The following is an 11,413-nucleotide window of genomic DNA, read 5'->3' on the forward strand; positions in this document are numbered from 1 at the left end:
ATACTTTGACTTAAGACCAGAGCAGATACAGTAGCAGTGGTTATCAAAGTTACTAAAGATAATATACTACCTATAATTAACCCTACTACTCTTTTTGAATGAGTAAATCCAGAATGTAGTTTTTTAAATGCTTATAGTCCTGGATTATAATACCAAGGACCAGCAAAATTAACTGGCAGCATGACAAAAACAGGCTGACAAAGTATAAGAATATCTTGGTCAACATTATGTAAAGATAGACAATTTATTAAATTGCAATTAAAGCAAGTAATAGTAAACATGCCATTTTTTCATGTTACAATTAAGATTCCAGCAAGGACTACATAAGGAGGGTTAACACATGTGATTACATTAGATAAATTCCAGCAATAATTCTCTCTTTTAGCATAGTAATTATCATTTTTACATAATGCATTACTGCCATGATAAGACAGTTGAATAGACTGAGATGCTGTAACCAATCTCCAAAGATCCTTTTGAAAATGTCCATCTTTAGTTGTAAGTATATTAGCAACAAACCCTCCTGGTTGCTGAGGGTTGGAGCAGGGAAGGAAATGATTTAAATTGTGTGCCCAATCTAACACTGTGAAGGTATCACCACTTAAACTGATATTATGTTCTGAGGCAAAGGGTTGAGCACATTCAACCCATGGAGGATGCTGGTTAAGAACAGTATGTGTACTATTGGCACAATAAGGAAAAGGGGGGTGTTGGTAAGGAATTTGAGTGGTGTCATTCATAAATCCTCTCTTTTTAACCACTCAAAGAATTTTATCATAATCACCAGAATTGGCAAAATTAAAAAGTGGAGCTCCCCCAACTGCCATCTGGTATTCTTGACCAACTAAAAGACATCCATTAATATTTCTAGAAGAAAAACATAAAGGCCAAAATACTGAACTTCCTGTATAGTTGCTTATTCAATGTTCATATTTAATGGAGCCCACTGACTGACCTTCCAAAAGCTGGATGTTATCTGCAAAAACAGGTATAGATGGTTCATTCCAAGAAGCAGGAGACACTATGGGAGGAAAGGGAACATAAGTCCAATGGCATGCTCCAGAAACTAAGACCACCTGAAGAGTTAATAAAGAACAGCATGCTATAAAAAACAATTTTGGAGTAGAAGATTGACCAGTTAATAGTAAAATTGCAGCAGCATCTCGGGTAAGTTTTTTCATTTGTCCCCATGTCATAGCAGGTGCAGAAGAGGTATTAGTCATCAGCTGGCAGCGGCATTTCCTCGGGTTCTGGGTGGTCAGTGTCAACTCCTCCATCCGTGTTATCAATGGCTTGGTCTGCTGCTCTGAATTCATGTCCATGCAGCATTCCAGGACCCAAAAATGGTCACACTGCACCTTCTGGAAAAATACAAACATAAATTTTTCCCCATACTAAAGCAGGATTAGGTCCTTTCCATTGGCCTGTCTGTAAATCTTTCCACCATACTAATGCTGTGGGATGTGTGAGTGTTCCCTGGAAATGAGTTTCAGCTGGTTTGAGGGAGATTTTACGATTTAAAAAATTTGAAGTATAAAGGGCTAAAGCTAATCTTCATTGAGGGGAGGTAAGGTATTCTCCCCCTTTTTGTTTTTTAAGCACTGATTTAAGAGAACGATGAGCTCATTTAATAATGGCTTGTCTTTGCAGATTATGTGGCATTCCTGTGGTGTGAGAGATATGAAAATTTGTACAAAATTGTTTAAAACTGTGACTTGTATAAGCTCGGCCATTATCTGTTTTGAGTGTTGCTGGTTTGGAAATGCAGTGAGGCAATGCAAAATAACATGCTTTGAGCTTTTCCCTGATTGGCAGGTAGTAAAAATGCAAGCAGAGTAAGTGTCAGTAGTAACATGTACCCAAAGTAAATGACCAGATTTTGTAAAATGAGTTATATCCATTTGCCATAATTGGATTGATTGAAAAGGAATGCAGGAATGAGAATTTGTTATAATTGACCATGCTTGGTTTTGGTAATTAAAAATTTTTTACATGCAGTTTTTATGATATTTTTATACAATAGTGGCCAAATTCCAATTTGCTTACATGATCAGGCCCAGTTTGGTCCTCTGGGAACTGACAAGGGACTGAGAGGAGCTTCCTGGGACCTAGATATCTTTATCAAAGTATACCTCCCTCCAGGAGGATAGCCAGTCCTCCTAGCTGGAGTGCACATTTTAACTGTTTCTTACCAAGGTCATGCAATAACAACATCAGCTGGCAACATCAGTGATCAGAACAGATTCCACAAATGCATCTTTCCCTTGCATTCAGCCCTTAGAATCTGATCTGCTCCCAAAACAAGCCATGATTATTTTGGAATAAATTTATACATATAATTTTTTGTACATATATAGTTGATATAAATACAGGACAAAGCATTAAAATATTTTGGCTAAAAGTAATTTGGATATTTACATGATTTGAACATTATTTAGCCAGTAATAGATTCACTTATAGCAATATTATTTTAGATTAATAGATTAAGCCACCTGGTTTGGGGCAAGAAAAGAAACATCTTTCAGCCAGAATAATGATACCCAGGAGAAAATTATCTTTTCCCAACAGTGTAATGATTTATTTTTCTTACACAGCCAAGGATATGATAAAAGTTAACATAAGTTATTTTGATAAAACACAGACTCTTTGCTTTTTACACTGATTACTTAGAAAAGATTTTTATAACTTTTTTTAGAAAAGGCTAAGAGTCTAAGAAAACTTTGTCACTTAACAGCAAGAAAACTAAACTTTAGTCTTGCATTACTATATTACTTGATATTAAAGTTTTTAAAAAAATTTATAGGTAGACTCATTAAATCTTTTTTGATTTTGACCATAATTTCCATTTTCATCAACCTTCAGCAATTTATTGTATTAGTTCAGGCTTTGTCCTACATTTTTCTCATTTTGTAACAGCTATTCATTTAATCTTAGGATAAAATTACTCTCTTTCTCCTATTAATACAAATATATCCTTTATATTTTTCACACTTAAGTCATTATTTTAAGCAAACATCTTACCACATACAATTACCATTGAAATTAAATTTGTTAGAATAATGTTAAATACTTAAAATACTTTAGTTAATACATATTTGAAACATCAATATATAATTTTTAACAAGAATTTTCACTTTTTTAAAGGTTTTTGAATATTTATGAATAGGCCATGGCTAAACTCATGGCCAGTTTCCAAATTGCTGTTTGTCGGGGACCTGAGTTAACAAAAGGAGATGGGGTTATTAATCCCATTCCTTGCCAAAAGATTTTATTTGTAGTATTGGTATAAATTTCAATAGAATAATTATTTAGATTAAACCAAGGTAATTTAACAAAACACTTTGAATCATAACTGCATACCCCTTAGGGAACCAATCCATTACAATTCCATAGGACCCATTAGTAAGCACTGACTTTTGTTTGGTATGGCATTGCTCCCATTGAATATTTTCTCACTTAGGTGTATATGAATTTTTTATGTAAAGGCAGCTCATTAGGAACAAGCTCAGAAATTAATTTTTCTTTATCTTGCTCTGCTAAAGGTATGGTAAAGAAGCAATCTTTTAAATCTATTACCACAATAAACCAGTTGTTAGGAATCATAACTCGTGTGGGCAAGTCAGGTTGTAATGGCCCCATAGGTTGAATTATAGCATTAACTTTTCTAAAATCGTTAACATTCTCCATTTTCCTGATTTCTTTTTTTATAACAAATACTGGAGAATTCCAAGGGCTGTGAGATTCTTCCATATGTCCTGCTTTAAACTGTTCTTGAACTAATTGAGTCAGAGCCTCTAATTTTTCTTTAACTAAAAGCCACTGCTCAACCCACACAGGCTCATTTGTTTTCCAAGCTAAAGGTATGGGTTGGGGTATAATGTCAGCAGTGGCCTGAATTATAAATTTGGATAGCTGAGGCATCTGCAAGAACTTTGTTCTTGAATATTAAAATTTTCTGAGGGGGCTCTGAAGTGAATTATAACCCATATTTTTCATCATGTCCTTTATTGCAGGAGCCAAGAATAGAATGTTAACATATGCTCCCCATTGCTCTAAAAAGTCTCTACTTCAGAAATTTATTGCTATGTCCAGAACATAAGGCTGAATGGTTCCCATTTGACCATCTGACCCTTTACAAGATAAGATATTAACATTTTGTTGGACAGTGTTAACCATGTCAATTCTATGTAAAGGCTGGCATAATGTTTGGAAAGACCAACTTAATGGCCAGTATTTTAGTAATGCTTGTGAAGACCATCTTTTTTTTTAAATTTATTTTTATTTTTTTGTATTTAAAAAATTTTTTATTAATTAAAAAAAATTACAAGAAACACAAACATTCCCAACACATACACTCAGCAATTCACAATATCATCACATAGTTGCATATTCATCATCATGATCATTTCCCAGAACATTAGCATCAATTCAGAAAAAGAAATAAAAAGACAACAGAAAAATATAACAAACAGAAAAAAAAAATTTTTACAGGCCATACCCCTTACTGATCCCTTTCATTGATCACTAGCATTTCAGACTACAACTATTTTAACATTTGTTCCCCCTATTATTTATTTTTATTCCATATGTTCCTCTCATCTGTTGACAAGGTAGATAAAAGGAGCATCAGACACAAGGTTTTCACAATCACACAGTCACATTGTGAAAGCTATATCATTATACAATCATCATCAAGAAACATGGCTACTGGAACACAGCTCTACATTTTCAGGCAGTTCCCTCCAGCCTCTCCATTACATTTTTGATAACAAGGTGATATCTACTTAATGCATAAGAATAACCTCCAGGATAACCTCTCGACTCTGTTTGGAATCTCTCAGCCATTGACACTTTGTCTCATTTCACTCTTCCCCCTTTTGGTCGAGAAGGTTTTCTCAATCCCTCGATGCTGGGTCTCAGCTCATTCTAGAGTTTTTTTCAATCCCTTGATGCTGAATCTCAGCTCATTCTGGGATTTCTGTCCCATGCTGCCAGGAAGATCCACACCCCTGGTAGTCATGTCCCACTTAGACAGGGGGAGGGTGGTGAGTCTGCTTGCTGTGTTGCCTGGAGAGAGAGGCTACATCTGAGCAACAAAAGAGGTTCTCTTGGGGGTGACTCTTAGGGTTAATTTTAAGTAGGCTTGACCTATCCCCGGTGGGGTTAAGTTTCATATGAGCAAACCCCAAGACTGGGGGCTCAGCCTATAGCTTTGGTTGTCCACATTGCTTGTGAGAATATCAAGAATTTAACTTGGGGAAGGTGAGTTTTCCCCCATTCTCACCATTCCCTGAAGGGGACTTTGCAAATACTTTTCCACTCACTGATCAAATCACTCTGGGATTCATCAGGGCATCACCTGGACAAACCAACAAAATCTCATGTCCTATACAAAGTTCCATGTACTTAAGGTGTTCAATCCACTATCTACATAAGTTATATTAGGAGATGCACTAGTCAAAGTATAGATTTGTACCAAATAAACATTTTTTGCTTTAGTCTCACACATTAGTTGAAATTTTAAAATATTAAGTACCATCTATTTTCAGCACACTGCAGTAATGACATTCTTTTGTTCTTCCTCATGCAAAAACATTTTTTTAATTTGTACATTTAGTCACTATCATTATACACTCTAGGCATTCCTAGATTACAGCATCTCAATCTTTGTCATCTATCTTTCTTTGTGATTTAATTTATGCCCCAGCCCTCCTCTATCATTCTCATATGCAGCTTCATTCAGTGTTTTAACATAATTGTATTACAGTTAGGTAATATTGTGCTGTCCATTTCTGAGTTTTTATATTCAGTCCTGTTGCACAATCTGTATCCCCTCAGCTCCAATTACTGAATATCTTACCCTATTTCCATCTCCTGATGGTCTCTGTTACCAAGGAAATATTCTAAGTTTATTTACTAGTGTCAGTTCATATCAGTGAGACCATACAGTATTTGTCCTTTTGTTTCTGGCTAGTCACATTCAGCATAATGTCCTTAAGGTCCATTCATGTTGTTACATACTTCATAACTTTATTCTGTCTTACAGCTGCATAATATTCCATCTTATGTAAATGTCACAGTTTGTTTAGCCAACTGTCTGTTGATGGACATTTTGGCTGTTTCCATCTCTTGGTAATTGTTAATAATGCTGCTATAAACATTGGTGTGTAAATGTCCATTTGTGTCCTTGGCCTCATGTCCTTTGAGTAGAGACAGCATATATATGGGCCCTATTTTTTAATCCATTCTGCCAGACTATGTCTTTTGATTGGAGAGTTTAATCCATTAACATTCAGTGTTCTTACTGCATGGGTAGTACTTTCTTCTACTATTTTGCCTTCTGGATTTTATATGTCATATCTAATTTTCCTTCTTTTTACCTTTACTCATAATCTTCTTTTCTACACTCTTCTCCACACCTCTCTTTTCTGTCTTCATATCTGTCTCTAGTTTTCCCTTTAATATTTCTTGCAGAGCTGGTCTCTTGGTGACAAATTCTCTCGGTGATTTTTTGTCTGAAAATGTTTTAATTTCTCCCTCATTTTTGAAGGACAATTTTGCTGGATATAGAATTCTTGGTTGGAAGTTTTTCTCTTTTAGCAATTTAAATATATCATCCCACTGTCTTCTCGCCTCCATGGTTTCTGCTGAAAGATCTATGCATAGTCTTATTGGACTTCCCTTTCTATGTGATGGATTGCTTTTCTCTTGCTGCTTTCAAGATCCTCTCTTTCTCTTTGACCTCTGACATTCTGATTACTAAATGTCTTGGAGTATGTCTATTTGGATCTATTCTCTTTGGGGTAGGCTGCACTTCTTGGATCTGTAGTTTTAAGTCTTTCATAATAGTTGGGAAATTTTCAGTGATAATTTCCTCCATTAGTTTTTCTCCTCCTTTTCCCGTCTCTTCTCCTTCTGGGACACCCACAACATGTATATTTGTGCGCTTCATATTGTCTTTCAAATCCCTGAGTCCCTACTCATATTTTTCCATTTTTTCCCCTATGGTTTCTGTTTCTTGTTGGATTTCAGATGTTCCATCCTCCAGTTCAGAAATCCTATGTTCTGTCTCTCAAAATCTACCATTGTAGGTTTCCATTGTTTTTTTCATCTCTTCTACTGTGTCTTTCATTCCCACAAGTTCTGTAATTTGTTTTTTCAGACTTTCAGTTTCTTCTTTTTGTTCTTTCCTTGACTTCTTCATATCCTCCCTCAATTCGTTGGTTTGGTTTTTGATGAGGTTTTCCATGTGTGTTCGTATATTCTGAATTAATTGTTTCAGCTCCTGTATGTCATTTGAATTGTTGGTTTGTTCCTTTGACTGGGCCATATCTTCAATTTTCCTAGTGTGATTTGTTATTTTTTGCTGGCATCTAGGCATTTAATTACCTTAATTAGTTTATTCTGGAGATTGCTTTCACTTCTTTTATCTAGGGTTTTCTTGCTGGATGAATTTGTTGTCTATCTGTTCTTTGACATTCCGTTCAGCTTTATCTGGACCTTTAGCTTAAATTTTGTTTAACAGAGGAGAATTTTTCAGTTCTTGTTTTCTTGTTTCTTGCCCTGCTTGTGTGGTGCCTTTCCCCGACACACACTTAGGAGGGTCTACTTAGATATTATAGAGCCCAGCCAGATTTTCCCAGACCAAACTGGCCTCCTATCAGGAGGAAAGAGTCACCTGTGTCGGTTTTCCCTGAGTGTGAGACCCAGTAGGTTGAAAGACTTTCCTGTGAAGTCTCTGGACTCTGTTTTTCTTATCCTGCCCAGTATATGGCACTTGTCTGACTGTAGGTCCCACCAGGATAAGATGATCCAGTACCTTTAACTTTGGCAGACTCTCCCTGCTGGGGGCATGGTGGAGACAGAGGAGAAGTTTTAGGCTGGTTTTAATGGCTTCAAATTACCAAGCCCTGGTGTCTGAATTCCTTAATGGAGGGATTCCACCTGGGTGGGGTTCATCCCTCCCCTGGGGAAGGCACAGGCTCCAGATAAGCCCCCAAAAGAGCTCACTTCTGCCTATGCCTGGGGCAGTTGCAGCCTGAAAAGTCTTGCTGCTGTATCCAGAGGCAGTCAAGACTTTGTAGATACACAGCCACAAAAACCTCTGTTTCCTTCTTTTTCCCCCCCTTTTTCTGTCAGTCCTGCCTCTTTGGCACCTGGGCAAAAATGAGCAACCTCTGCTTTGATCAGGTTCACCTAAGCTGGGGGCCTATTTTTAGTAGTCAGAATTTGTTAATTAGTTCCACAATTGGCGTTTGATTGTGCCCAGTCCTGCTGCTGGTAAAGTCCTTTCCTTTCCCCTCTGGGAAGCGACCTGTGGGGGAGGGGTGCCAGCCGCTACAGCTTTGGGAACTCATGGTTCTGGGGAGTGCTTGCAGTAGGTCCAGCTGGTCCAGACTGGGATATGCTGTGTGTCTGGTCACTGACGTGGCCCCAGGAGCTGTTCTGTACTGTTTCTGGTTATTTAGTAGTTGTTCTGGAGGACGAACTAAAATGTGCACATTGTTAAGCCACTATCTTGACCCGGAAGTCTGTGAAGACCATCTTAATAGCCAGTATAATTGAACAATCTAGTTTCCTGTTACAATTTCAGTAGTATCTTTTTCCCCAGGTCGCCATGGCCTCATATGAGGTGGTCCCACATTCAGGGAAGCAGTATCATGACATAAATTAGGCAGTGTTTCCTTTATAAAAAGTGTGTTTAAATCAGGATAAGTCATTTAAGGTGGACCAGGAGATGCCAGAGAAAGAAAAGGAAGAAAACTAAAAGGCATCATCTATTCCTGGCTTATCATCCTTCCCCTTTTTATCACCTATTGTAGAATTAGGAATGTTCTAGTTTGCTAGCTGCCAGAATGCAATATACCAGAAATGGAATGGCTTTTAAAAAGAGGAATTTAATGAGTTGCTAGTTTACAGTTCTAAGGCCAAGGAAATGTCCCAATTAAAGCAAGTCTATAGAAATGTCCAATCTAAGGCATCCAGGGAAAGATACCTTGGTTCAAGAAGGCCGATGAAGTTCAGGGTTTCTTTCTCAAGTGGAAGGGCACATGGTGAACACAGTCAGAGTTTCTCTTTCATCTGGAAAGACAAATGGTGAACACAGTCAGGTTTCCTCTCTCATCTGGAAGGGCACATGGTGAACACAGCATCATCTGCTAACTTCTCCTGGCTTCCTGTTTCATGAAATTCCCCAGGAGGCATTTTCCCTTATCTTCTCCAAAGGTCGCTGGCTGGTGGACTCTGCTTCTCATGGCTATGCCATTCTGCTCTCTCTGAATCTCTCTCCTCCAAAATGTTTCCTTTTTTATAGGACTTCAGAAACTAATCAAGATCCACCCAAACGGGTGGAGACATGTCATCAGACATGTCATCTAATCCAGTTTAACAACCACTCTTGATTAAATCACATCTCCAGGGAGATGATTTGATTACAGTTTCGAATGTACAGTACTGAATAGGGATTATTTTGCCTTTATGAAGTGGAATTTAGATTAAAACATGACTTTTATAGTGGACACACATCCTTTCAAACCAGCATAAGGAGGGTAATAATGGCAACAGAGGACGAAGATTCTTGTTCTGACTGTGCCATTCGGACACAGTCATGATCTGGAGAAAGCAGATCATGAATTAACATCCACAAATTAAAGGTACATATAGAGTATGTTTAAGATCAAGAGTGTCATATCTACTTTTTAGTTGTTCTCCTACTTTTGCCCAAATTTGAGGATGAACTGTACCTTCTTCTGGAAACCATGGGGAGCAATCCTGTACATGACTAAGAAAAGTTTCTAACTGAGAAAGAAAATTTTGTGCCTCTAGTGGACATCATAGATTTATAGAGTTTCCTTCCTGCTGAACCTGAACACCCCATGTTTTACACCTAGCTTAAAATACCTTCAATCCACTCCTTACCTTTTTGTAGCTCTTAGTAGCTCTTTGTAGTATTTGTAGTGGATGTCCCTTGAGTGTCTCCTTTCTTTACACTTTAAGAGTTCCCCTATCAGGTCCTTGTTTGGGTGCCAATTGCCGAGTCCAGCTCAAGTAACTGTTCAAACAGGGTCCAAAGGGGCAGTGGGAGATTGAGAAAAAACACAACACATAGTTTAAGAGAAAGCAGAGGCTAGGTGGATCATTGCCTGACTGAGCTCAATGACCACGAGAAGCCAGTGCAAGTTTATCTTATACTGTTTAACAACAGAAATTAAGATAAGGCAGTGCAGTACATGAGGAGGTGCTTGACATAATGAATAGGGATACAGAATTTTCTGAGAACAGAGTGAACATTAATTAGCTTGCTTGAAACTGCAGAGGCAGAACTTTCTCATAGTAAGGCCAGATTAGATAAGGCACAGCCCAGGCCAGACCTCATCCCACTGGAGACCAAGAGGCCGTGCCTCCAAGGTACTCTGATGTGACCTTGTCAGTAGTCAGAGGCCTGCTTCATGAAAAACCTGACCTGATCCCAACAGGTTCCCAGGGGCACAGGACCTATCACTGGGAGTTTTAAAAGCTGAATTGAAAATATTATGCAAAAAAGATATAACCATTATTACTGCTTTAGTAAGTAAAGCATTATTACTGCTTTCATAATAATGATTTTATCTTGCATTTGCAAAATATTTTAAGTGCTTTCACATAATTACTTTGTTTGGTTCTTACTACAACCCTACAACCTGAGGTTGTCAGCAGCTATTATTAGCCTCATTTTTACAAATATGAAATCTAAACTCAGAGAGGTTAAGACCTTGTTTAAGACCACACAACTGGTATGTGTCAGAGCTAGGATTTGAATCTAGGCCTATTAGCTTTAAATCTAAAGCTCATACAAAATGATTTTCTCCTGTCTTACTCAATCCCTTCCCTTCAAAGAGTCAGAGAGGGTAATGGAAAGAGTAAGATATGAGTGAGTCTTCCCTCTGAGGGTTCATTAGGAATACTTGGGGAACCTTTATAAAATACCACTCTAGGGGCCAAGATGGCGGCTTAGCAATGTGTGCGTCTTGGTTCATCCTCCAGAACAACTACTAAATAACCAGAAACACTACAGAACAGCTCCCGGAACCATGATAGTGACCGGACACACAGCGTACCCCAGTCTGGACCAGATGGACCGGCTGTGAGTCTTCGGAACTGTGAGATCCCCAAGCTGCAGTGGCTGGTGCCCAGTGCCCCTCCCCCACAGGCGGCTTCCCGGAAGGAAAGGAAAGAGACTCTAACAGTAGCAGGGACTGAGTCCAACCAAACACCAATTGTGGCATTAATAAACAAATACTGACTACTAAAAATAGGCCCCCAGCTCAGGCAAAACTGGTCAAGGTGGAGGTCGCTTATTGGGCTAACTGAAAAAGAGGAAAGGGGATGAAACAGGTTTTTGTGACTGTTTCTATGGAGGCTTGGCTGCCTCTGG

The 11,413-nt window shown here is 38.2% G+C and overlaps 1 long non-coding RNA gene across 1 annotated transcript; it reads right to left on the bottom strand.

The window, feature by feature from the left end:
• Nucleotides 1–380: 380 nt before the first annotated feature.
• LOC143679268 (uncharacterized) lies at nucleotides 381–10,165 on the bottom strand. Its single transcript, XR_013173622.1, has 3 exons — nucleotides 9,919–10,165; nucleotides 8,996–9,081; nucleotides 381–1,361 (listed from the first exon to the last, which is right to left on the bottom strand). It is a non-coding gene; the product is annotated as an uncharacterized LOC143679268 (long non-coding RNA).
• Nucleotides 10,166–11,413: the final 1,248 nt, after the last annotated feature.

Source organism: Tamandua tetradactyla, chromosome 4 (genome assembly GCF_023851605.1).
Source record: "Tamandua tetradactyla isolate mTamTet1 chromosome 4, mTamTet1.pri, whole genome shotgun sequence".
NCBI classification, from domain to species: Eukaryota; Metazoa; Chordata; class Mammalia; order Pilosa; family Myrmecophagidae; genus Tamandua; species Tamandua tetradactyla.